Consider the following 26,606-nt stretch of genomic DNA (forward strand, 5'->3'; position numbering starts at 1 on the left):
AAGCTACTAGGACAAATAGGTCTCATATTTTAAGAGCCAAAAGCTTTATGTCTTTTTAATAGTCTCTTGGGTGAAAAAAAATAAGCAGCAACAGGAAGAAAGGAAATGTTTCCAACATTTTTGTGGCCCTCTTTTCAAGAAAGTTGTCATACTCAAAATCGAAAACCCTGGTCTGCACCATCCCAGATTGGCAAGTATCCTGAGACCTTACATGAGTGACTGATGGCTATAAATCTTTGTCCCTTTGACGTATCAGGTTTATTTTCATTTCAAAGGAGTTTGGGTAGTTTCTGCTCACTGCTTCTACATTTGCAGCCTAAAGACTGGTGCTTTTAAGACTATGACTCATGGATCTTTACTTAGAAGAAGGGCGAGCTATATTTTCTCTTTTGGCAGCTCTTAAATTATTAGTCAAGTTAGCATGTAATCTTTGAGTTTCACCAAGTGGCTTCAAGGATTAGATACTGAGAGGCCGAGAAAAGTGCTGGGATTACAAACTTTCACTATGCCGCAACTTAAAGCCGAACTTTTCTTTCTCTTACCATGCAGGAACATACTGCTGCCATATTTTTACTGTACTTTCCTGAAGACGAGGAAAGCTCTGCTGGCAGAGGCAAGGGAGGAGTCCCCTGGCACTTAGAAGGCAAAAGTTCTTTTGGCAAGAGATCTCACACCAAAACTCATCACAATTTAACTCGCATTTTTATACTTGAGAGTCTGATATTGGACTATTTTCATAAGTATGAATGTCTCCTGTTTTCTAACTCCTGGGATGACTTCAGTTCTCCTCTGTAGTTGAGAATCTCTCTGCCATGTAACTTCCTTAGAGTGAACTTGAAAAAGAATGTCTCTTGCTCTCACCATTTATCCATGGGCCCCATACCCCTAGATGGTCCCTTAAAGCTGGATTCTCCAAGTGTCTTTCCACCTGCCTCTAGCTGAATGCCAAATAATAGGTAAAAACAAGTGGTTTAAGACTCAAAGCAGGGCTTGATAAATGTAATATTTGCTAGTAAATTAAAAGCTTTATTGAAGAGTTGGGATTGAAAGAAACACAGGGAGGGAATTCCTCCATCCATCCATCCATCCATCCATCCATTCACTAAGTATTACATTTTACTATAGGCCAAGGAAATGCATAGACCTGGGGATTCAATTTCAGGGAGGGGAGATGGCATGGGAAAACCTTGGAGAATCCTAACTATGAATACAATTATAAAATAATGAACAGAGAAATTTATTTGGAGTGGAGAAGTGAGAAATCAGTTTTTGGAAGCAGGCTGCTGTCAGATGGTGCTGGGCCTTTAATGCTGGGCTAAAAAGTTTGTACTTTATTCTACAAGCAATGGGAAGCTAATTTGTGGAGGGGCAAGCTAGATGGGTTGCAGAGAGCAAAGGCTGGAGGCGGAGAGACCTGTTAGGAAGCTGTTATAGAAATTCACATCTGAGGGGACGGCAGCATCCACAGTTAGACTACTTGAGTCTCTCTCCCTGTCCTAATTTAAGCTGTAGATGCTCCTGTGAAGATACAGGCCTATGTTGCTTTCTAAGGCAAGGCCTGGGCAAGAGAAAGAAGAACCTGTGGGTCTTAGAGTTAAGCATCATCTAAACCAGGGCTTCACACTAGTTCGGCTTTGGAGGCAGCTTCACTCAGATGTCAGCTATCTCCTCTTCTCAGCTTCTCCCTTTGCCAACCGTGAACATCTTCATTTGAGAAGACTTGTGTTAAAAATGACAGTGCCAAACCATTTACAATCACATCTTTATTTCCAACTGGAATTAGATTAGAAATATTCTCAAATATAATTTTGCTTATTTATTCGTTCTCTACTGGAATGGTGAAAATGAGTAAAACATAAACCTACTAAATCCTTAGGTTTTCCTTGAAATTTAAAAAACAGAATAATAAAACACTGAGATTATTATTTGTATCTTGCCAAGTTTGACAAAGTACATTTGTACCTGATTCAAAATTTTTCTAGAATTTTGGGAGTCATTCAAGAAGCTTTTCAATATATTTCAAGAAAATCAGATTTTTCCTTCCACGAGTAATTGGGTCAAGTGACAGAAATACCCTAAGTCAAATGACAACCTTATCTTCTCAAACATTTTGCAAAAGTCTCTCTCATTTTGGGCCCAACAGCTAGCTGTCTGTGACTAATTCTCCTATATCATTCCTCCATTCCTATTTTTACTTTAAATACAAGCTGTTTTTGCTGTTTCCCACAATAGTTTTAGCCTTTCTTGGTAATCTAATGCCCGAGCCAATTTCCTGAGGTAAAGAAGTGTTTATATAAAAATTGCTATCAGAAAAGCAGTTCAAGCAATGAGAGAAGTCAGTGTACATTTTAACTGACAACTACATAAATAGATGGAGATGGAGTCACATTTCAGTCTTGAATTGTTGTATACATTGCCTTGTTCCCTTGTCTTACCTAAGCATTGATTACATACACACACAAATTTATTCCACAAATGTTTATTGAGTGCCTACTATGTGGTGGGTGCTGTGCTAGGCAACGAGGCTGTAGCAAGGAGCAAAACTGCATATTACCATGGCATTCACTGCTTGTTAACTTATACTTTATCTATTGATACATGGGACTGACTTTCCCAACTCGATTACAAGCGATGAGTGGGCAGAGACCATGGTTCCTTCATGCCTTATTCATCTCTACTTTTTCTAGACCACACAGAGACTACACACAGACAATGAAAATCAGAAATCTTCCTTCCCTGGTGACATTTTTTGCTTTGAATTCCTCCAAGATGTTCATACATCATGAACTGTCTAATCTAGACTGTAACATGTCAATTCAAGCTGGTTATTTATACATGCAGAACTTCAGCTCTCTCATCTATAAAATGGATATAATTATACCCACTTTCATGTTTAGTGGTTATTTTGAAGCTTAAATGAGAGAATGGCATATGAAAGCCCCTTGTAAACTCTTAATAACAACACAAATGTGAGGAATTATTACATTTACTCCTAAATGGCTCTGAATTGTTCTTTGTTGGTTGTTTCAGAAATGAGGATTTTAGCTCTTTAAGTGAAGAGCAAAGGCTCTTCAAAGACAGGGCTCCATATTGCCTAGGGCAATGGTGGGCCTATAACACCAGGAGGACAAGGCTGAGCAGATGAATGCAGAGCATTGGTTCCACAGCACACAGTCATATCTAGTGGAGAAATCCATGTACATGGTGCCACCAACGAGAACGTGAGTATGTTAGGAGAGCAAACCAAAGAGGCAGTGAAATCCATAATCTGTGTTGTCCACTATGGTCACCCTTAAATATGCGTGACAATTGCACACACAGAAGGCGGCTAGTACCACTTGAGGAGGTAAATTTTTAATTTTATTTACTTTTAGTCAATTTATATTTAAATAGCCACATATGGCTAGTGGCTACTCCGTTCGACAGCGCAATTGCAGGCTCAGCTTTGCTGTTGGTTAGTTAGCTGTATGACTCTAGGAAAGTCTGTTACCCTCTGTGAGACTCAAATTCTACCAGGGGAAAATAGATTAAGTAATCTCCTAGGTACCTCTCTCAAGTAAAATGTTATGTGAATCAAAACACGAGAATAACAGTTAAGGCACAGAAGTCAGTCCTAGCTCCACGCTGATTTAATGCTTGCATGTGGCATGGATAAATATGCAAATGCCAGTTCTTGGCCTGCTGTGCCTCAGTGCCTTCTATAAAAAGGAGATAAGAGAAACTACATCTCGGTCTTATCAGGATTAAATAAATTAATACATATAAAGTAATAGCAGTTTTTGATGCACAGCAAGGAGGAAATCTCAACCATTTAAATGATTATCACTAATTAGCTGTGAGAAACGTCTCTGTCTCTGTAACTCTCTGACCTCCAGTTTCTTTACTTGCTATGGGCCATCTCAACTGCCCAGAATTTTATGAGAATAAAATGAGATGACACATATCTCTATTTGAACTGCTAAAAAAATGGACAAATATTGGTTTTTATCTTTGTTTTTAAAATCATGAATTTGGTTAAGCTTTAGGTTAAATCCAGTCTCTCATCATGCATTCAGCCAGTGTTCATTGAGTGCCTACTCTGGGCAAGGACTATTTTTCAGGCTGCAATTTATAGCAGAATAAAACAACGTCCCTGCCCTTAGGGAGTGCACTTTCGAGTTTGTGCGTGCACGGGCACACACACGTATGCACATACTTCTTTAGGCTTCTAGAGTCAACCTGCCTCAGTTTGAATCCCAACTCTGTCACTTACTAACTGTATAAATCTAAGTCAGTTACTTAACTTCTTTAAGCCTCTGTTGGCCTATCTATAAAAAGGAGATAATAATGGAAAGTTTTGAGGATTGAGTGAAGTACTGTATGTGAGGAGCTTAGCACAGTATCTGGCCCTCAGTAAACGGTAGCTATGATTGTTTTTCTTATCAGAGCGTAGAAAACCTACTTTCCTCCCGAGCCACAAGTCTTTGCTGCTTTGTGGGTAATGTACAAGAAGCAACAGTGAGACGCCATGGAGGATCCTGGTTCCTGGTTTTCATTCTTCTCTGGGAATTCTGAACTTCTGTCCACCTTGCAGTCCCCCAGATAGAATACTCAGAAGTAGCAGGACTTGAGTTTTGGGGATTGTTTCAAAGAAGAGGAGTCCTGGTCTCGTCTGCCTTAAGGCAGGGAGGGGAAATGGGGACAAACAGCTTGCACATATGAAGGCATGTGGGGTGGAAGGGAGTGGTCATGCAGGAGAGGGTACGTGGTGAAAATAGAGGAGTATTATCATCTCCAGCATTCCATGTTCAAAGCTGCTCGATCCCTGCATTTCCCCCTAGTATTTTCCCAGGCTGCTTTTTGCTGGCATCAGTCAATGATGTTAGATGTAGATGGAGAGAAATTTACCAGGGAAGTGGAGGTAGTTCTGCCAGCTAGTTATTAAAAGAATAGCCCTCGCCCCACTATATAGGTTGCTAATAACACAGCAGCAGTATCAACCGTAAGGACCCCTTCTCTCTTCCACATTTAGCATAAAGGATCTCCTTTTGTTATGTTTTCCCCTTCTTTAACACTCAATTTGATGCTCGCTTTAGCCTTATTCTTTTCACTGCATGAAAAAAGTTGGGAGCTGGATGGAGGCACACTTCTCTGAAAGATGACTCTGGACCCATTACTCTCAGTAGGGCTTGCAAGTATCCAAACTTCAAAATCCATGACAAATCAACTAGGATGTTTTCCAGGAACAGCCAGCCTGACTGTGTGGCTAGATGGCTGCCTGTAAGCAATGTTTCCAGAACTAAAAAAATCATAGGCAACTCAAACCACTGGCCTGCCCCAGGGTCTAAAATGTCACCATTGCTTTTTCCTTTGGATCATGGTGTTGAAGACCTCTGATAAGATGGGAACTCTGCCTGGGAATTGAGCTATGAAACTCCATCAAGTACTTACTGCTCTGAGGTCCACAGACAGGGAGAATTGGCTATGGAGAGAAAACCTGGGTAAGGGCCCATGGAAGCAATGGAAGGCTGCCCCAGGCGGGCACTCTGCAGTGGGTACAGGTCAGGGAGGCCTGCTTGAGAGCTGTAGGGCCTTTATGGGGCAATAATTGCTGGGGATCAGGTAAGGATAGATATGAAAAGAGGAAAGGAAGGGCCTGGAGAGGAGAGAGAAATTCATCTCCAATACCATCAACTTTACTATTTTGCTAAGGGAGAAACTGACTCATTACATAAAGAACTGGTCATGGTAACCCCATAATTCATGGAGTTTATTTTCCCTTTCTGAGAGTTTCAACTGTGAACTTTGGAGATTTGGCAACATTAGGCAAGGATTCTGCCAGCAGGAAGAAAGATCTGTTCAACCCCGCGTGGGCCATCACTTGCTCAGATCTTACAGCAACCTTGCCTTGTATGGCATTGGAACAATGGAGCGCCTCTCATCAGATGAAGCTCTCCCTTAATCCCTTGTCAGTATCGAAAGCCATGCGCTCCATAAATGACTATCATGGCTGCTCCAGGAAGTGTTTAGATAGCAGAGGAGAAGTGACTCAAAGCTTGTGACAGCACAGGCCTCCTCACCCTCTCTGAAAGCCCCTGGCTTTCTGCTCGATTAACACTTCCCGAAGTTCAGGGTCTTCTCCGAATGTCGCAGAGCATACTCCTCCTGTCCTGTTTGGATAATTTAGTAGATTAGCAATGGAGCAAAAATGAGTCCCTTTAAAAGTCTACCCTTTGCCCTCAATAAAACGGTTTGAGAGACCTGAAATTTCTCGGCAGACACTTGTAGTTAAACAAAGCATTTCACATACCTCCAGAAAAAGGGAGATACTTATTTATTTATTGTTCATTATTCGTGAAGCGGCTTTAATCTAAAGGCTGATGTTTGGAGGAGAATGCTCAGTGCCAACATGGCAGAGCTCATGCTGTGTTGAAGCTGAAGATGTCACCCACAATAAGCATGAACTGCGATGACAATGGGAAGCGGAAGGTGAAGAATTGCCTCTCTGAGCAGGGTGGGGGGGCTGAATGCGTGAGAAAAGGAAAGATGCATTTGATTGTGTTTACAAGATTCATTCACAGCACAGCAGGCAGTATTCACACTATAATATTCACCCTAACACAGATAATTTGATTTTCAACCTGGTTATCATGCATTCAGACATAGCAATACATGAAAATATATGCTTTAGCAGTGCATTTTAAACAAGGTTGCACACTTTAAGTCGGAATATATTAGAGGTGAGTGTTGAAGTTAGCGATTGTAGAAGTCCTAGAAATCTCCATTCAGCACATGGCATATGCTTTGAAATTACTCAAAAAAATTTTACATTATGTTCCAGCTGCTGACTATATATTTATATATCTATATATATACAGTATGCAGTGAAAATGATAAACTTGCTTGCTTTTTAAATTTTTCATGGCTTAAAGAGTCTTTAACTTTCTTTAGAACCCCAAGTACAATGGAAATGTGGCCCCACCCACACACCTTGAAATTATAACTATTACTATGATAACTGAGCAGGAGATGACAGATTGCCTGGCGCAACCTCCTCGTATGGTAAGTGAGGAAACTGAGCCGAGCGCCTTTCACAAAGTCACACAATTAATAAGTGAAGAGTTGAGGTTAGATTTCATGTCTTCGGTACTCATTTTTCTGCCTCCCTGTCATTGAATTGAATTAAATAAAATGTGGGGAAATGGTCTATCTTTATCATAGTTAAAATCAGAGTTTTTCTATCACACATTGAGCACACAGGCATATCCACCAAGCCTCGGCCCACTCTGGCCTCCAGTCCACAGGCCTGAGAGTCAGCCAACATGTATGAAAGATTAATTCACTGCAAAGATTGCTTCCCCATTGCCTTCGTTCTTCTACTGCTTATGATATTAGTCAATAAGGAATATTTCCTGGCTATGGGGAAGCCATAATGGATAGCAGTGGTTTCAGAAGATCTTGGTGTTTTAAAGCTATAGAGTGACCTTCTGAGACTTGGTATGACTCCCAGAGAAATACAAATTGCAGATTCAGTAGATTGACTTGTCTTTTCATGGGCAATAAATCTCTTAGTCAAGTGTGGTGACTAGAGACTTTGAGTTGAGTCTTAGGTCAATCACTCACACTTCACAAACTAAAGACAATTGCTCCCCAACGCTAATGGAGCAAATGGATACCTGGGACACATCAGCAGAACTGGTGACTCCAGGAGCAAGAGGGCCGCTGGGGGAAGGGATAAGACAGATGGGGGAGGCACCTCGCCTGTTCCTTCACAGCCCCTTCCAAGGGCTATAAATGTGCCCTTGTTATTCCACACTCTGCCATACCCACCTACCCTTCAAGTCACAAATCACCTAATTATTTTGCTCACAGAGCTCTGAGCAGTTAGAATTAGATAGGACTGGAAATCACCCAAGAGGTTAGGATAGCCACTGAAGTTTGTGAGGACTCAGTCAACAAGAGGTGGTGACCCAGAGCCTCCAGCTCCACAAGGCCTGAGTCAGAGCTATGGGGAAAGTACTTACACTACCTGGGAGAGAGTTGACTGAAATTGGCGTATTGTAATGTTGGAAACAGACATTTTAGAATTGCCTTGTCATAAAATGTTTAAAAATGAATGAGTTTCTGAACAGTCTAGGAGGTGCTTGAACACAATTCCTATGCAACGGTGGGGTTCCAGCATGCAACTCTGGGATGCAGCCTGTTTGTCCCGCCTCCAGCACTGGCTAACAACGTGGTCTTTGGGAAGTTACTCAACGTCTCTGTGTGTCAGAATCTTCATCTATAGAACTGTCATATCTCCCTTATAGGGTTGTGAAGATTTAAATTAGTTAATTAGTTTAAAGTACTTAGAACAGTGCCTGGCACATATTAAGAATTCAAAAAATTTTGGTTCCATTTATTATTCTACCTTAATACAGACTTTAGGCCAGAAAAAGATGTCAATGATTTCTCTTTTTGACCACACAATTATTCAGAAATAGCTCTAAGAACCAGCCTCTGGTATTTCTTCTGGTTCCACCCTCCAAAATAACCTGAGATTCTCTCAAATTGCAGCCTGCTTCTAAGAATATAGAACACTTGTGTATTGGGATAGAGTATGCTGCTTGCCTTGCACCACACAATTAATTGTGTTTAATGACCATTTTTACTAGGATGAGAGTGGTAACAATAAAATTAAAGGAGCTAAGACTCAACACCACCCAACCAAAAAAAGAAAATGCAAACACCACGCACAGCCCTGAATGCAGAGGCAAAATTTTTTCCTCTTTCCTCTGTTCTTGGGCTTTCTCCATAAACTGAGCTCTACCCAAACAAAGGAGAGAACTGCTCTATGTAAAGTGGTGGTCTCCATGGCTGCTTCCCACAGAATGCCCTCATTTTTTTAGAGTCAGAATGCTGGCTTAGCCAGGCCACCGTCTGCTCCTGGAGAAGGATTGCCTCAGCCCCAGTGCTCAGGAGGCCAGCGGTGGGTCCATGCTCACTCAAGCTTGTGCTGTGCTCTTGCAGCCTCCCTCCCTTCCCCCAGCCTGGCAGGCCCCAGGTTGTGAGCCTGCACCTCCCCACTGATGGGGAAAGCATCGACTCTGCGGTGGTTTAAGTGCATTGTTGATGCTTCTATCAAAGCCTGTGCTCCCACCTCGTGCTCAGTAAAGCAGCTGGTGAATGTTGTGTCGTGTGCTACAGATGGATCAGTGGTGGCAGGCCCAGAGCTCAGCATATCAACTTAAACAGGTGTTTGACTCTGCGTTTTCCAGGTGGCCAGAAGGAAGCTGATCATTTGGTGAAAGTAGAAGCCATGCGGGAGAGGGATAGCTCCCCAGCGTTGGCAAGAGCGTAGAGCCAGCCACTTGGCTTTAATCTTTTTGTTCACCAGCCATGGTCGTGAAGCCAGAACATTTCCACTTGGGGTTCATACTTACTCTGAATTCTAATGGAGAGTAAGAGGATTCTGCACTCAGTTCGCACTCTTTTATTGATAGTGGTCTTTTGGTCACCAGAACTTGCAGCAACTGGAGTTTGCCGACGGAGCATCTCTTCATCAGCCCAGGCTGCCAGAGCGGCGTGAGAAGCTGAAGGAGCTGCGCAGTGTTGCGTCTCTCCCCAGTTCTGTATCCGCCCTCATGAGCAGAGGACAGTGTGAAGGATCCTTTCTGGTCACGGGAATGACAGACACCATCAACAGCTAGCCAGGAAATCACAAACAAAGGCAAACAATCAAAGCAGCTGCTCCTTGGAAGGCAGAAACCAAGGCAGCACTGAAGCAGCTTTTTGCAGCAAGAGAAGTTGCACAAGTGAGGTTTCAATACAATCAGAAGCAAAGGTGAGAGAAAACCCCTGTCTACTGGAGGGCTCCATGAAACGAGCTCCAATGCCTACACGGGGTACAATGCTGCTTCCACAGGGAAACTGAGAAACCCAAAAGACTTTAACTGGAAAACCTTAAGGGGAAATAGGCCCATGATAAGAGGGAAAAGTAGAGGGTGTGGAAACTAAAGCCAGAAGAATCCCCATCAAGGACTTCCTGAGAGAACACGGAGGAGAGAGAGAAAGTGGGTGCCGTTCTCTTGGAGCCTACAGTCTACAAATCCCCAAGGAGCCCTGGTGAATAAACTGGGTACTCTGAAACTGTCTTCGAGGAATGCAGTGGAAACATTGTCTCAAGTCTCCTCTAAGAGCTCAGAGTAAATTGAGTACATTTGTCATAACTTATAAACAGGAGAAGGGGTCGGAAGTGGGTGGGAAGGGGGCCTCATCATGGGGCCACCTGCTCCAGAACTGGCACTGTGGGGCTCCTGCTCCTTCTCCTTGGGTCCTGTGACCCAGCAGACCCTGAGGGGCAGGAAGGCAACTGTCAGTTTTCCCATGGCACTTGATTCTGGCAAGGGAACAAGTCCAGTGGAAGCCAAACCCTTGTCATGATCCCATCAGCCGCACAATGGTGGAGCCTCTGCTGACTGGTCATAGGTCACAGGAGTGTGGGAACTCATCTGCCTCCCACATCTGACTCCCCAAATCACCCTGCTTCCCCTCCAAAAGCCCGAGGAAGCCTAATTATGGAATTTCTTGTGCAGAGTCCCTCTATACAGAAAGGTAAGAGATATCCTAAGGATCATGGACAGGTGCCTTCCTATTATTATTTATTTATAATTCATATTCTTAATTGCTTCATAAGGGAACCAAAGAATAATAAAGTCATATATACACATGTACAAAGATTAGTCTGGTTAAAACAGGACTTCTCAGCCACGGCTACTGCAATTTGGAATCAGATAACTTTATTAAGGGGAGCTGTCCTGTGCATTGTAAGATGTTTAACAGCATCCCTGGCCTCTACCCACTAGATGTCCCTGGTTGAGAATTACTGGAATAAAATAAAGTTAGGTAAATGGCAGATGATAGATAGATAAATAGATATAATAGATGGAAAGAGAGAGATAATAGAAAGATAGATGATAGATATTATACAGATTATAGTCAAAAGTTATAGAGAGAAATAAGAAGTCTAGTGTTCTTAAAAACTGAGCATTCGTTGTAGCCTGTGTAGGTTCTGAATAAGGAAATCAGCGCAGGAGCTGTGCTATAGCAGTCCTGGTGGTGTTGACATGTATCAAGTGCTTCCTGGAGCCCAGCACAGTGCCTGGATTCAGTACAGTTTCATGCGTTAATTCATTTGGTAGTTATTATTACCCCTATTTTAGTAGTGAAAAAAATAAGGCTCAGAGAGGCTAACTAACTTTTCTAAGGATGACTAGCTGGAAAAACAAGAGAGTCAGAATATGCCCAGTTTCGTCGACTCTTTACTAGAATTACACTGTCCAACATGATCGCCATAAGCCACATGTGGCCATAGAGCAGTTGGAATGTGGCTAATTGGAAGTGAGATGTGCTGTAAGTATAAAATGTACTCCCGATTTGGGACCTACGTTGAAATGATATTTTCAATATGTCAGATTAAATAAAATGTATTATTAAAATCAATTGTATCTGTTTCTTTTCATTTTTTAATGTGGCTACTCGAAATTGTAAAAACACACGTGGTTTGTATTAAATTCCTATTGGACAGTGCTGTACTAGATAATACTATCTCCCTTAGCATCAGTTTTAAGAAAGGCTGAAAAGGAAAATACTGTGTTGTGGGCCAGGAGACAGCAAGGGAACCAGTATCATCATCTTTTATTATCAAACCAAAAAATAAACACAGGTAAAATCAAAGACATAGTTTTAGAAATAAAGTTATCTGTAAAGCTGGGACAGGGCCAAATGAAAAAAAAATAGTTTCAAAGTAATTATATTCAAGTTCATATGTCAGCACAATTGTTCTTTTCATTGATATCAAATCATGATTATTTGGACTCAGAGTGAGCCCCGGTAGACCTGCTGCTGTGTCAGCTTACTCATGCCCTCCTTTTCTCCTTCCTGATCACTCCACTAGCCTCTTTTACTATCCATGCCTCATCTCTGTGCATTTAAGCTAGTGAAAGGCAAAGGATAATTTCCAATCATCTTATAGTTCCAGTCACTGGCCTTTCCTAAAAACTCCACTTAGACATTTTTTCTGATCTTACATGGACGTGTCATGCACAGTGAGTCTCTGGGTGCTTTCTTGCTACCTGTTCAATCTATAAAGTCCTTGTGCCTCCTTCCCTTGTCTGGAGATACCATCCTCTGTCAAATTCCCACCTCTTCTCCAAGGCTGGGTAGCAGGCTCAGTAGGTAAACTGGTAGACTGGGGGGACTGAATCTGTTTCCACGTGATCATGGACCAGATCTGCAAAGTGCACTTGATAACAGTACCAACCTCACAGAGTTGTTGTGAGGATTAATAAATTAAGCCACGTTTAATCTCTGGAATACTGTCTGGAACACACTAAGTGCTTCATAAACTTTAGTTACCGGCATTTTCAGCTCTCTTTGTACTTAAAAGGGGCCTCATCATGTGCGTAAGGATATTTCTGTCTATAACCACCCTTGTACCTGTGCCTATCCTGTCTCTCAACCACTGGGGAGCTCAAATGCAGACACTTGAGCTTGATGGCAGAGAGTGGGCAGCATGACCAAGGACAGAGCAGGCAGCACCCCAGGGATGGAACAGCAGCAAGAGGAAGGCTGCTCCCACCACATTGTTATTAGAGCTTGATGAACAACTCTGATCATTGCACAGTTTAAAATTATAGGATTCAGGGCCAAAGCCGAGGGATTTGTTTCAAATAGGTAAATCTCAGAAGAGGAAGTCTCTAAAGCAGGCACCAGAAGAGCACACCCAGAAGGCGCACGCAACAGGCTGCAAAGGGCTTTGTTTGAAAGGTCTGGGGGCTCCACTCCAGCATGGGGCTGTGCCGTTGCAGGATAGAACAAAAGCAGGCAGCAGGCTGGAGACGGAGGAATGGTAAACCACCTCCCACTCCGGTCAATAATGAGAGATGGATGATGGTACCCGCTGAATAACCTCACTTTGCAACTTTTATGCGAACGTTTGACAAATGAGGCCAGCGAAAGGTACAAGAGAATGATTAAAACCAGCCCCTGCAAACGCAGAGATAACTGTCCTGGGGCCTGAGTCTCCTTGAGGTGCCCCCATTTCCACCCCCAGCCCCCCATCACTGCCCTTACTTTTCCAGAGTTTTCCAGAGTTTTTCTCATCTAGTCACGTCCTTCTCCCCTTCCTCGACTGCACCCCATACACGAAATTATTCTTGGGATCATTTTATCCAATAGACTCTGTGTTCCTGGACTCAGAATAAAAGTATTCATTCATTCAATAAGCCAAAATGCTTATCAGCTTGCTGTCAAGGCAGGAATTTTTGGCATGTATTTAACAATAAGAACTTTATCCAAAATCCTTACAAAGAACCTCTCCTGTTGACAAAAATCACCTAAGGCTCCTATTAAAAATAAATTCCCAGGCCTCAAAAGGGGTTTAGTGAATTTCCCAGGGAGAGGGTGGTCTCTGGAGAGACCAAGTGAATCTTACCATTAGGGAAGCCCAGAGAAATTTCTGAGTTCTCTCGTGCCACTTCCCTGGCAGGGAGTTGCTTCTTGGGTTGGAGAGAGTCAGCTCTAGTCCTCTGATCGTTAAGCTCTGCCCCTTACTTGGCTGATGGCTTCCGTCAAACTATAATTCAAGTGGTGCCCTATCAAAGGGACAAAACCCATCCAAGGCAAAAATCACGGGTCCTCAGACATGCTAATGTTTCATGGTAACTAAACTGGACCAGATCAGAGCAACGGTAGCCAATGAGGCTGTGTCGCCAAAGAGGCCAGGGCATGGTGAGAAACGTCAGAAGACATCGATGATGGTGAGGAAATTAATTCAGCCCAGAAATGACAATCCTCAAGTTCATCCAGTCTCCTCTGCATTACTCTAAGCTGTTGAGAAGTGTCACCCCGCCTGCTGGTGAAGACGAGTTTCTAGTTCCCTCCATCATGCTCACTGGCAGGAAAATAATTCAGGAAAGCCCTGTTTTTGAGCATGTCCCAACCAGCTTCTTGGAGCAAGAAAAACATGGAAACGTGCTGCATGTAAGCACCTTAAGGAAATGTGCCTAGGAATCCAAGCCTAAAATAACAAATGACTTGACTCCAAATAAATGTGCAGCTTGTCAAAATCAAGACCACCCCCCAGCTCCACCCCGGATAAAAGGAGATAAAGGCTACTCTCTAAAAACTTTTGTTTTTGTCCAGTCAGTGGGTCTGTGAAAACCATCAGTGAACTTGGAGGCCTCATTGTGAGCCTTGTTTATTATTTTCTGTACAAACTTGGTGGATGGTGCTAAGCTAAGCCATCGCAAGGTTAAGCATGCAGTTTGTTGATTCTGGCCCTTAAAAATAAATAACAGACTGACTCCCACAAACCCTATCTTCCCTGTCCTCAACCATTTTTACACGCTTTACATATGCCGTATTAAACCTAATACAATTATTATTGTGTATCAATACATGCTCAATAAGTCCATTTGGGTGAGGCAGGAGGAACAAGTCAGCACTCCTTCAGGGTAGCCTGTGGGAAATGATGGGACAATTAAGTCACTAAGACTAAAGATTTATGAGATGAGATTCTCTATAGGCCCCCTTGGCTGCTACAATCAGAAGCACTGGGGCAAGACAGCATGGCAAGTGATGGAAAGAAAAGTAGTATTTTTGAACCTTACAAGGCAGGCCAAACTTATTTAAAACGACAACTATCATTAATACAAATGTTTATTACATCGTTATGGGAGGAGGTAATATTAAGCGTTAGAGGGGAAAGGTGACCTGGAATACTGAACAACAGCAATCTATGGGCCCTGACCCTACTCTTTGCACAAAAGGACAGCCATGACATGCATCAGAATAAGAGTCACAAATGACCACCCAAAGAAATCCGAAGAAGAACAGCTCCAAGGTAAAAGAATGAGCTGGGTGTTACCTGTCTAGTTTATGACCTCTTCCCTTTTCTTTTCTTTTCTTTTTTTTTTTAACTGTCCTTCAAGGGGGCTGAAAAGCAATTTTCATGCTATGGCTCTAAATATCAGTTTATCCCTCCAACAGGCTTCTGAGCATGCCCAGTAGGAATGATTTAACACTGCGCTGATGACTTGCAACAGAAGAACACCATGTGAAAAGGTAGTCTGCCACAGCTAATGGGCTCTCGTTTCAAAGGGATGCTGTGTGTACATTACCAGTGTATGGAGAAGGTGCAGAAAGGCCCAGGCAGCCATTAGGAATGGAGTGTTGTTGATGATGAAAAGGCACTTTGCCGGTGAGGGAATGGTGGGAGAGAGAAGGCTTATCTGTCTTTTTGATTAGAAATGCATGCTTCCTTTCATCATCTGAGCTGAAAAATTGGCTTCTGCTCTTGGTTTATGAAACCATTTTTCTTTTTCCTTTCTTCCCAGGTTTGCAAACTGCTTAATAAATTAGTTACTGTGAGGTACATGGGTGCCACAATAACCTTACAGGCTTTTCCCAAATGCATCCTTAATATTTTATAAGTATTTAAATAGATTTATTCAATTTGAGCTGGCTGATTTATTAAAGCTGGCATTCTGGCACAAAAAAGGGGGTTCTATGCAGATGAAAGCTGATCAAAAAAAATTTAAGAGACGCTCCCAATTCCTATGAAGTTTTTTTATGAATTAAAGCAAAACTTTGGTTATAGCTAATTGAGCATATGGTGTAAAGAAACCATTCGAAGCATAAAAGCTTGAAATGGAAGCATCATTCGTTCATTCATTTGTTCAAAAACATTATGGAGAGTCTTCAGGATTATGCTAGGCACTGGGGTCTTCCTGTTATTCTGTCCAGTCCAACTTTAAAAGATTATAGAACCAAAACTCAAGTGTTTGTATAGCTCTCAACCCAAGGAAGACAACAAAAGTCAGGTCATCCTATATAAATTATCATTCTGAATTGCAAATAAAAGAGTGACCCCCTCCTCTGCCAGGAAGGGACTGAGACTTTTGGCCCTAAAGGGTGAGCCTTATTTCCCTCGGAAGTGATTAAGTCTGCTAGGAGTTCCTATGAGGTGACTCCCACGTTGACTCTGAAGGCCGACTCCCCAGTCATGCCTTGGACATCCATCAGGACCTATGCTGGAACTGGAGTGCTTCCAAAGACCACCCCAAGCCCTTGATCCCTCAGAAAATCAGATTCCAGACTCCAGCAGCATCAGACACTCCAACAGAATCCCTCACCATGTCCAATTAATCTGTGAAAAGCTAAATTCTTTTCTACCAGATAATAAAGCAGACTTTGAGATTTATATCAGGTCGTGAAAGCTTCAGAGAAAGTATTCAGAATTAAAGAGAACATAAATCATCTTTTCAAAATATATTTTTTCTTATTTACTAGATTTCTACATGCATAATATTTGTCAAGTATTAAATCTAAATAGTCAGACATCCAATCCTAAAAAGGATAAAATATGTTAGAAAGTACACAATGATCAATTTCAAGCAGCATAATAGATAATGCCCCAGAGATACTTCAGAGTGTATGAACAGTTAAGGTAATTATCCATACCAAAAACTATTTTATAGAAATGTGCTACAAAGAAAAAAATTATATTTGGGTCTAAATGACCATACGGGCAGTCTTTCTAAGGCCTTACCTGTTCTTTTCCTCTGCTACTATCTGTTTGACTAAGAGAGCTGAAAATTATACCATTTGTGTTAGAATCAAATGCAAATGGAATAATTGTCCCTTCTCTAATCAAAACGCATTTGTGGATTGAAATACCACATGGGGCAATTTTCAGTTAATCATGGATGTTAATAAATACGACTCTAAGCCATAAACAAACATTACTTTGGCTAATATAATGTAGGAAATTATTGTTAAGCTTGATCAGACATGTAACAAAAACTGAACTTCGCAGAAAGTCAGCAAATTAACCATCTGAAAATAAAGATGAGCATCAACAGTGACGAAAGATTAGATTTAGCTAAAACGCTTAGACAAGTCATGCATCAGCACGAGGAAATATTTAAAGCTGGCTTCGCTGAAAATGGAAAATATTACGTATTATCAGAGTATTAGCTTCTCTAAAGATCAAAAACCAGAAGCTTAGTGATTAGAGATTTACAAACTAGAAAATCAGCTTTAACAAAAATCAAAGTTACCCAGAGCCTGAAGTATATCAAAACCTCTAACAACAAATGGTATTCTCAAATGAAATAGAAATATTTAGTACTCTATTTCCATCACCAAGCTTATAAACCAATTTGAGATTCCTTCCTTCCTTTAGCCCTCCCTAAATGTAAAATATGTATTTTGGTGACAAAATACCTAAAGGGCCATGAAAGTATTCCGCTCATCTATAAGACCAGGGCTAGATTTGGGCCTGTAGAGGCACTAACCAACGAAAAGCTTATGGCTCCACTTTCGCCTCCCACCTTGCACTTAAAATAAAATGCTAAGCTAAACCACAGAGTTGATATGTATGCTAGCACCAAAGTATTTTCTCTCTAGATTTACTCACTTTGAAATTCTAATATGTTCCTCCAAGCTGAGCTTTTCCCATTTGCAGGAATTGGGGAGCCTCCGCTTGCTTTCGGGATACCCTAAGCAAAGTCGGCTGTTGGGTCACCCAGCACTGTTGAAGAGACCGCCTTGAAGTGAAAGCAGTGTGAGGCACTATGGACACCCACGTTTTAGGAAGAAGAGGAGATATTTTATCTGCTACAGTTTTTTATCTCTAGGTCAATCTACAGATCTTTCTCTACACATCTATGTAACTAAGTGAGGTACCAGTGTAAGATCATACTCTAAGCGTTTAAGAAATGCAGGCTTTCGTCTGAAGAATTCCGATAACAAAGGCAAAAATCAGCACTTCCTTTGGTCTATTGAAGCAACTGTCACTTTTCCCCACTTGTCCTGAAAATGTAGACTTGAGACTAGAAAAGGAGAAGAAACCTTGAGTAACAAGGCTGTAAGTTCACGTTAAAGAGGCCAGCAATTTTTAATATGTGTGGAACCTTTTGCTCATCAATTGACCATTCAATCAATACATATAGCTAGTCCGAGTAATAATTGTTTCTATTTACCCAACACTATGTTCTTATCAGGCTTTGTATTTATGTTGCTTTAACATTTTAAACAACGATCCCATAAAGTAGGTACTATTTTTAATTCTTAGTTTTTAGACGAGAAGACTGAAGCTTAGAGAGGATAAGAAACTTATCTTGGTTAATGGTGTAGCTGGGATTTGAATCTAGGCAGACTCAGAACTGCTGGCAAGGATTAAAGAAGCGTAACCTTCTCAAACATATGCTGTCAGTATTCCGAATTCCTTACACGAAAATATTCTGTGCAAACCAAAATTGCAAACGTCCCCATTCTACATGGTGTAAGAGAAAATAATTATCTCCATTAAAAAATGAAAATTTCTATTTTTAGCTTTGGATTCACAGCTTGGTGCTCCATTTTCTTCATTATCAAGGAAATAGAGTAAAAGAAATATTTATGGTGCTGCAGGTCCTTATTTGAAGCCACTCACCCTTCTTCCTCACTGAAAACCAGACTAAACATTTCTGAATGCCTGCATTTTTAAATTTCCAACAGTAATGAATAAACTGTACCTGGGGTGCTCTAACTAGACCCTCACATTGTTAGCAGACCTCACATTACACTGATATAATTGTACCACTGCGCTCATGGCTCCATCCGTTCTTAATCCACCCATCCTTGGATTTTCTAATACAATCAAAGTCCATCTAAAGCCCTGGCTGTTCTTAAAATCACTGTTGGAAGACCATCAAGAAGGCAATGAACTTTCAAGTCATAGTATCTCAGAGGAACCTATAAATGAAATAGATCAAGGATGAGGCACACAAATGGCTGGGGGGAAAAATCATTTGGTTTATACAACTTCAGCTTCCTTGTCTGTACAGATTCCATATAAGGAATAGCAACTTTTCAAGCCAGCAGGCCTAGACATATTTCTTGGCCTTATGATTCTCACAGTTCTAGACATTCCAAGGTAGAGGGTCACTCAAACAGAGTTGTAATTTCTTGTGTATATTTATTTCCAAAGTATCTTATGCATACTTTCCCAATGAAATCATAGATGGAGGCTAGGGGAATGCTAGCTGGGTTATTTTTCAAGCATGCCTAGAAGAAGCAGTCAAAAAGAACGGCTCCGGGCTTCTCAAGCAAAAGAGCCAGACTTGAGCTAGACTACCACAGCAGGCGTTTCACCAGTGTGCAGTTCACCTGAACTACAGCTTGTGTCTTGGAGATGATGTAAGAAGAGAAGAGGGAGGAAACTCACGCATGAGATTTAAAGAACAAACTTCCCTGTGGTCACTAGGAGAATGGCATGCATAACACACAAGCCAGATTGGTAGGGCAGTGTGATAGAGCCCAATAAGAATATGCTAAGAGGCCAACCATCAGCATTCAAGCGTCTCCTCCAAATCCTACCCACTCACCAGCAAAGCAACCTTGAGCGCACCACTCACTGCCTTAGTGCTTTGATTGCCTCATCTGTGAAACAGGGTGAACAGACCAAGATGGCGGCATGTTCTGTTTGGATCTGACAGCTATAAAAATAAGAAGTCAAGTTTTTACTATTTGTTTTACTGTATTCCAAAAGTACCCAAATAGTATCTATTGTTTTACATCTTTAGGTGAAATTTGAAAAGCAGGACTCCTAATAAAATGAGGAAGACTTGAAAATCTATACAGATCCAGGGCTCATCCTTAACAACTCCAAGATAAAGAGAATAATTTAGTCAAAAGTGTTTCTTAAAGTTCATTACAAATACTGAATTATCGTAAGGAAAAAACAGGTTACTCTTTATTCATTCAACCAGTATCTGTTGTTATCCATGTATTCATTCAGTCCTTATTGAACAGACTTTTCTCTAGGTACTTGGATATATCAGTGAATAGAAAGGTGGATCCACATTTCATGGTGGGAGAAACTCAATAAACAATAAAGATAACAAATTAGAAAATTCTATAAGGTAAAGCATGTTAAGTGCTAGGGAAGAAGGAGAAAGTTGAACAGGCTAAGGGCATTGGGAGTTTGAGAGTTGGGATTCGGGGGCTGGCATAGGTTGCCTTCTTAAATAAAGTGGCCAGAGCAGGCTTCATGGAGAAGGTGACTGACGTTGGAGCAAAGACTTCTAGGAGGTGAGGGAGTGAGCTATGCAGATATGTTGGGAAGAGCAGGACTAGGGTTCAAGAAACAGCAGGTAACTGTAAAGACTGTGGTTCTTTGCCCCAAGGAGCACAAAAAGCCATTGCAGGGATTTGCCTAGAGGAGAGTTGTGACCTGACAGTTTCTAAATTCAGAAACTGTATTAACATCCATAAAGACTTCCCTAGACAGTTAAAATAGGTATCTGTGTATGTACATAAGTACAGTCTCCTATTCTTATTAATGCTACCAAACCACCATCAGCCACTCAGTATTGGTTTGCTAGTTGAAAGGACAGAACAGTGTTGCTATTTCTAAACTTATTCACCCATTAATCTTAAAGCCTAACTCAAGCATTTGCAGAATTGAATTCTACTGGTACTTATTATGTGTACACTTCTGTGCCAGAAAGTGAATGAATCTTGGGAATGAAGAATACCAAAGGGAGAAGGGTGTAAAACCCACAATTTTGTTGTGACTTAATCTCACTCAATTTCAGGCTTCTCATTTGCAAGGCAAAAGGAGAATATCTTCTATTTCTCAGTTTTGGTGAAGATTAAGTGAGATAGCATGTCAAGCATCTTGAACTGTGTGGGCATGCATACTGTAGTTAGTCACTTAACAAACACCGCTTCTCTCTCACCTGAGTCAATGAAAGAAGATGTTATTATTTTAAAATTAAGCTAAAATGAAGCCAAGGGGGTACCCACATTGCTAATGAAGAAGTTAAGTCCTATCCACACACCATCAGAAGAATAGGATTTAAAAAGACGTCCAAAAAGAAGTTTAAAATGAACTTGGAGAATATGGAACCTTTGTGCAGTCAAGATTTAAAGTCAATCAAAGGGCATTGACAGTGCAGGATTTTGGATGAGTTTCCCAACAAGACAGTCTAGGACACCTCTAATGTGTGAGTATTGCGTAACACTCACTAAAACCTGCACGTGGTAAATAAAGGCAAAATAGACAATGGCTAAAAAGATCTCTGCTCTTAAATTATATTTTCGAGAAACTCTTAATTATATTAAGTAGAGACTACGGAGAGTATAACCTGGTGTTGGAAAGCTTAGGTTTAGCCACTGACTTTTGCCATGTAAATTCTTAACCATCTGGGATTTGAACGGTAGAACAATGTAGCCCAGCTTAAGGTACAGAGATATTTGGGTGCAGAGGATCCCCAAAGTTGTATTACATAAGCAGCTGCTTCCAGCTGCTAGTAAGTTCTGCATGGAGGTTTATGAGAGGAACATTATGCCAGACGCCCTGGAGTCCCAAAGCTGGACCCATGGCCAGTCAGAGACTTCGCCTTGAAAGGCAGGATCAGGTGGCATGTTGTGTGCTCGGCCATAACGCAGTCCACTTTCTGCATGTATCTGGCTGCGCTCTCTACCACCACCACCCTCTGACCCCATATCCTTATGTTGCAGGGGCGGCAGGATCCAAGATAAGAATTGTGGCTTGGAGGGGTCCATAAGAAGGCTGCTTTACCTGCAAGCAAGGATCCAGTGGAGCCTGGAGGCAACATAGCTCTGGTACCCAATTAGCTGGGAGTTCATTTAGCAAACACAATTCCCTTTATTCAATGTACTTTCCGCATTGCTTATGAGCTATATCCTACTTAGGAGTATGAACTCTCCAATTATTTGCCTTACATTATGAATCATTTATCTAGTCAATCTAATATTCTTCCCTTACGCATCTTAATACCTCAATTAAATATTATGAGTCATTTGTTATTTGTATACCAGAAAACTGCTTTCCAAGTTATTACTTATTGGTCATAATCAATTAGGGAAGTTTTTAGACTATGGCTGTCTTATATAAATACACTGGTAAACTTCAGCTCCTATGATTTCTGACAATTAAATTGTTCTGTCACTTGGGGACTCTCATTAATCTCAACTTGTCATCCTTGTTTATGCAGGTTATAATGGGCTATGTGTGTAAGTGAAATGAGACACTAAAAGGCTTTGGCTCTTTAACTCTTTGATGAAAGCAAAATTGAAATACTTTCTTAAAGTGGTGACTTTGATTGGTACAGTCTGAAGGAACTATATTCTGGCCAGTGGTCCATCAACTCCACCATAACCCGCAGCAATCTTTATGTAGATTTGTAGTTAAGAAACTAGAAAAGATGGACTGGCTCTTAACTCTCTGGATTCTTGATATTTGTATATCCAGAAAAGGAAATCATAGAGAAGAAAATCAAATTGTGTTACTCTCCATCTCTACTGGTCAACTTCTAAAAGCTCCAGGTATAACTATTATATAAGTGAGTAGAAGAAAAGAAGCGTCACAGTGATCAGAAGGGTCCTGGGGGAAAATTTAGATGTTAAGCGCCATCGATGAGGATCCATGGCAGGGATTTAAATACAGGGAGTTATTATGAGGGCTACTACGAGATTAGTATTAAGATGTAATTTACTTGGCATCATTATTTATGATGTGAAATATGCAAACAGTGCATTAATTAAATTCAGATGTCCCTACCTTTCTCAAAACTTCTGATGATAATTAAATTATACAAAGTGACCCAAGTCAACAGATTAGAAATCTGAGCAGAAATCTAAGAGCTTTAATAAAGTCATAAATCACCATAAAGGAAATGGTAGGTATTATTATTACATTTGAGATCAAATCTGAAAAGAATGTGGAATACGAGAACTGATGAACAATGGATGTGAAACAGAACTGTAAGGAACAAAGGGAGCTCGTTTGCCCAGATGAAGCTGTTAATCAGAAACTGGTTTGCAAAATAGCAATTTGGCAAAAAATTTTTTAAAGGAGTCCATATTCACCACTTTTGACTTCTGAAGAAAATTCAAGTGGTCTCATATTTGTTAAGTGTGGTGGAGGAGGCCAAGTTCATTCTTTGGAAAAAGTTTTGGTAACTTTGAGTTTTCTGAGGAGTGGACTACCTTAGGACCTGCTCTTGAAAAGCAAAGATGTCACTGTTGCACAAGGACTTGACTCTCAGGGTCAGAATAGAATTGCACCTTAGCATCACACTTTCTTTATTATGATTCTGTGAGTCTATTGTTACCATCCATTCTCTCCTATACAACGCCATTGGTGCCTATCCTGTAAAAATACAGCTATCATTGACTGAATGCTTGTTCCCCGCCTAGCACTGTACTACATTCTCATTTATCTGCACAACACCCCTAGAAAGTAGGTATTCTTATCATCCCCATGTTGTATTCAGATAAAGAGTCTCAGTAATCTGCTCAAGGTTAAGGCAAGGATGTGAACCCAATCTGCCTGCCTGGAGACTCCAACTTGAACCACTCCACTGGCTTGCCTCCCTCTCTGTGCCTGATTTACCTTCTATCCCCATGTCAATCCATTTCCCCATTTACCCCTGGTGAATCTGAGAACCTTGATGGCAGCTGAGTTATCGATGATGCCAATTCCTTGAAAATAAGAACTATATCTTGCTTACTTTTAAATCCCCCACAGTGCCTAACACAAGGTAGTTATTGTAACATTGGGGGAAGACAGTGAGAGAAAGAGGCAGGTGGGAAGAGGAAATTGCTGAACCAGTGACTTATTGTACCAATCCAGCATAGGAGGCCATAAGATAGAGAAATGCAAAGGAATGTTAGATAGGAGACATGGAGGTTCACCCAGCTCTGTTGCTGGGAGTGGGGGGGAGAGGGTGGTGTTGAGCAAATAATTTAGTTTATCCCAGCCTCCATTCTTTATCTATGAAATGACAATTGGTCTCTGATTTTATATTCATTTCAAAGATGTTTCCTCCCAGCCTCACTGGTGACCGTGGAAAACCTGTCTTGAACTAAAACCCCTTCCATGTACAAGCACTTTGTATACATTATATTCTCGTGATCCTCATAACAACTCTGTCAGGATAGTATTATCATTCTCGTTCAGCAGAGAAAGTGAAGCTTAGCGGGTTTACAAGCTCAAGGTCATGGGGTCAGTGAGCAGTGGTAAGGCAATCCTGATCTCATACATTTAGAAATTTACAAGTCTACAGAGCTTGAGAACTGTTGAAACTCTTAGCCAAGCGGCTTCTTAGAAAGCACAAAATACTATCCTGTGACTCTCAAACGTTTCCAGTGTGATTTCCTCAATCAACAGGGATCCAGAACTTGAGAAAATGAAAGGATCATTGAGATGTGATTTTTGGAACTGCCATGTTCCCAGTCACAATTGCATCTCTAACCCTGGGCAAGCATCTCACAAAAACATCAGATCTCTGCAAACCTGTCAACACTTGGTCGTCTCCACCATCTCTCCCAAGGCTGGGCCCCCTGAGCACTTTCTGTCTGTACTGTTTGATTGTCACTTAATCACACACTCCCTCATCTAGCCTGTTGCTTCATGTGCCTTACTCTTGCCTTGCCAACACAAATACAAGTTCCTTAAGGACAGAAATTGAGCTTTGTATTTCTTTCCAGCCTCACAGTGTTTACAACAGAGTTGAACCCATTAAGTGATCCTCCCTTTCATTCAACTTATTCATCACATTTTCAGCAGAGGATCAATCAATGTGCTCTTTCTCTGCCCTGATTCTGGTGTCTTAAAAGTACTAGCAACCCCACAGTTCAACTGTGATTGAGCTGGAAACTACCCAGAAGGGTCTTCAGGACCACATCGTGCTGCTGAGCCTGGCATTTGACTGCCAAGAATAGCATGGTGCCGGGATGAAGAATGGGAGCAGAGATGCCTCCCGCCTCCCAGGGAGGGGTTTGATTTTAATAGAGTGCTTCAGGTGATAGTTCCCTATCAATCCAGTGTAAGTTTCAACTCAGACCCAAGGGTGATGGAAAATCAAAGAATCCTCAAAGTCCCAGGGAATCCTACCAGCCCCTTCTCTTCCAGTTATGCCATGCCTGTCCCACTCCCATCAAAGCTGAGAACATTAACTTAAGATTCTTTCTACTCAGCAGCATGGATGCATGGCCACCTGACTTCTGGTTTAACAAATACTGCACAGCAGAAAATCTTTCAAAAACTCCAAGATGGCAGGACCCAAATTTTTTAAAATATATCATCTTAAAAGCATCTCTCTGCCTATAGAGGAAATGGGACTTGGGTAAAAGGTCTTTATATCCCTTTGAGGACCCATGGACATTGCAAATCAGGAAAGCTAGGGTTTAATCATTGGCCCTGAAACTCATTCATCTTTACAGGAGCCGCTCTATAGAGAAGTGCGCTCCACCACTTCCAGGAATATGCTGCAGTCTCACAGTAGACAGTTGTCGCTCAAGGCAAAGTTGTTTGATTTCAACAACAAAATCAGGGATATCTTCAGGATATATTCTAGAGTATTAGAAATACTTTCTCCCCCACATCTGGAAAGTCAGTGTGCAAAATATTAAGATCTATCTTGGAAGTTATAAGATAACTTGTATTTTCATTCACTAGAGAAATAGGCATCAAGTAAAGACAGAAAGAGAATTATAGAGTCAAGGATGCTCACTAAAAATAGTTACTATGTGCTAAGTACATACTACATGCCAAGCTCCTCTACATGTTTTTTCATTTAATCTTCACAAAGACACTATGAAGTATGATCTATCCCCATTTTGCACGAGACTATTAAGCTTCAGAGATCCCTAGTGGTTATTATGTACTAGAACCTGCATTCAAATCCAGATCCTTCCAACTCCAAGGCCAGGCTGTTAATCAGCAAAATTTAGTTTGTGTGTCTATCCTGGCAGATGGCTGATCTTGGAGTTTGGTTTACATGATTAATGAAGTTGGAGGGATAAGGAACAATGGCCAGCTTCCCCAGATAGCTCCATTTGGCCCTGCTGAGCAGGTGCACTGGGTCCCTCCAGGTTTCCTAGTTAAGAGGCAGTACATGAATTTAAGGCTAGAGTCAGAGGGGTGGGGGGTAGAAGTGCTGACTTGAACACGTTCTTTGAAAGTGCTGTTATTTGAAAAAGCCGTACAGTGTCAGAGCTGAGCAGGGATCCGGCTGTGAACAGCACTCTGAAGAGTGTTGATAGAATCTGGGCTGTCCAACTGTGAGGGGCCTGGAAGTGCTTGAAGAGGTGACAAGCGCTGGAGTCCTCCCTTAGCCCTCCCCAACAGCTGCGGCCACTAATAACAGAAGCTACAGGGACTCACTGCAGCCAAAAGCCACAACCACTACATTCGCAGACTTACGCCTTGTCAGGAGCCTTAAAAAATCCCCACCAATCATGAGGGACTCGAAAACAACTGCTCAAGGTAGCACAACGCCCCTGAGAGCTACAGAAAAGAGTCCAGACACTGCACCACAATACAGACCTAACGCCATGAGGAGTATAGGAGGCTCCAATGCAGAGAAAGCCTTCCTCGCTCTCCCCAGCTCCTCTACTTTGATCTGTGGGTAGAAGGTGAAGACGGGGTATTGTCATCCAGGGATAATGTAAAAAACGACATTAGCATGATGCAGAGAAATCAGCTGGGGCTTTGGAATCAGAGGCACCCGGGTTCAAATCCTAACGCTTCCACATACTAGCTATGCAATCTTGATGAGTTAAATAAG

The sequence above is a fragment of the Equus quagga genome, chromosome 5 (genome assembly GCF_021613505.1).
Source record: "Equus quagga isolate Etosha38 chromosome 5, UCLA_HA_Equagga_1.0, whole genome shotgun sequence".
Taxonomy (NCBI): domain Eukaryota; kingdom Metazoa; phylum Chordata; class Mammalia; order Perissodactyla; family Equidae; genus Equus; species Equus quagga.